General features: G+C 45.7%; 1 non-coding gene across 1 annotated transcript; it reads left to right on the top strand.

Moving 5' to 3' along the window:
• Positions 1–319: 319 nt before the first annotated feature.
• Positions 320–446, top strand: LOC120103332 (small nucleolar RNA SNORA17). Its single transcript, XR_005505398.1, has one exon. It is a non-coding gene; the product is annotated as a small nucleolar RNA SNORA17 (small nucleolar RNA).
• The last annotated feature ends 1,511 nt before the right edge of the window (positions 447–1,957 follow it).

Here is a 1,957-nt window from a genome sequence, read left to right as displayed (position 1 = left end):
ACATGAATTGATATGCCAATATGGAAGGTGAATTTTGTAAGACACCATCCCTTTATGAAAACATAGAGGCAATTAATCACTTATGAGAAAGAAAAAATTGTTTCCTCCAAAGATGGGCCCACTTAATTGGTTATCCAAACTTAAGTAGTCAGCCAAAAAAACCAAGCAAACAAACAAAGAAAAAAACCTAAGTGATATATCATCTTATCTGTCTATTGACGCAGTTAAACATTAATTTTTCTGTTACAAAATTAAAGAAAAAATAACTCCAAAAGGTAGTTATCTATTCCCTTTTCCTTCTAATACAAAACCCAAAACACTTATTCCTGGATGCACTACAGATGTCGCTGCTGGGTCACCTATGTATCAGCAGGTAGCAGAGAGGAGAGACTATGTGTACACTTATTTTTCTGATTTATAAACACCTGAATGATTAGTCTAACATTCCTTTGGGGTGGGGAGCAAACATAGCCTGAGACTACCAGGCTGGTTCCAGAGCCCTGGAATAGGGAGCTAGCCTGAGATGACCACCAGCCCTGTGCTAGGCAGGCCCACATGGGTTCCCAGGATGAGAAGCAAGCCAGAGACTAGAAGAACCCTGGTAGGGAATCCAGACCTCAACAGGAGTTAACCCAAGACAAATAACCACTCAGGCTGACCAGATGAGAAGCATGCCTGAAAGGACAACCAGATTGGTGACATGGAGTCTATAAAGCTAGGCTGAGATGAACACCAATCTGTCTCTGTGCAGGCCTTGGGGGAAAGGAATGTAGATCATGCTACATATGAACGCTGCTTGGCAACATAATGCACAAGCAGGGCATAGCAATTGTACAACCACTTGTGAGACAACATCAGACACTCAGAAACCTGAAGGACCACTCAGAGGATCAAGAAACTAGTAGAGATATGGGAAAGAAAAGAGAAACAGAGAGATGTGGGCACAATGGGGAGAGGCAGAACTGGGGATGAAGGGGAAGTGAGAAACAGCCGGATTTGAGTAGCTAGTAATGCCATCTGGGACCCTGGTAGGGTCCTAGCCTATGCTGCCACTGGGGGTCACATCTGGGTCCATTGCCCTGCAGTAGCAGGGGTGCATTATCACAAAAAGCCAGGCAGACATCACTGATCTGGGCTGCTACCTACAGCCATGTTGGTGTCTGAGGGCTGTGCAGATTGGTCCCACACCTTACCTGGGTATCTTGAGAAAATGGGGCCTACAGGTAAGAGAAGAGTAGATCAGACCCTGCCCCTAGTCAACTGCAGTATTCAGGAGAGCAGACCTACACATTGTAGAAATTGCAGATGAGCCACAGCCAGGAATATGAACTTGGAAGAGCTGGCTTGGACAAGGGAGACATACACTTATTCCTCCTTTCCTCTTACTACCTACAACAGGCAGAAGACCTTGCCCAGGGATCATGAGAGCATGAAGGCTAGTCTTTTGTTTTACTAGCTGAACCATTAAGGAGAACAAGCCCTGTGTTCTCCTGGGCAGCACAGTGGAACTGACCCTAGTGCTGTGAGTTGTAGGATAGCCATCCCCGCATGTTTGAAAGTGTGAAAGCTGTAAGCTGACCAAGTTTTGATGCCCCTCAGGCCCAGATCCAGAGCTTGGAATTGGCCAACACCAACATCTGCCCCATCGATGAACTGCTGGAATGCATGAAGGGACTAGCTTAAAACTACAGAATCTCCATGACTCAGTGTAACAACAGGATACCTAAGAATAGTACCAATGAGATTTCAGTATTGAGTAGCAGAAGCCAGAGGGACTGCACAAGACCAATGAGTCATTTAAACGTACATTTGCCAGCAAAGAAATGTGGGGGAAAAGGAATACTGTGGGATACACTACTACAGCTTCCACAAGAGTTTTTTTCTCTGTTGGGGGATGGGAGGTTGCAAGGGTGGACAGTGGGTACTAGCAGAGGGCGAGATGAACGTGATTGGGGTG

This window comes from Rattus norvegicus, chromosome 5 (genome assembly GCF_036323735.1).
Source record: "Rattus norvegicus strain BN/NHsdMcwi chromosome 5, GRCr8, whole genome shotgun sequence".
In the NCBI taxonomy this organism is placed as follows: Eukaryota; Metazoa; Chordata; class Mammalia; order Rodentia; family Muridae; genus Rattus; species Rattus norvegicus.
Note: the sequence above shows the minus strand (reverse complement) of the source record. Positions and strands in the feature narration are given on the sequence as shown.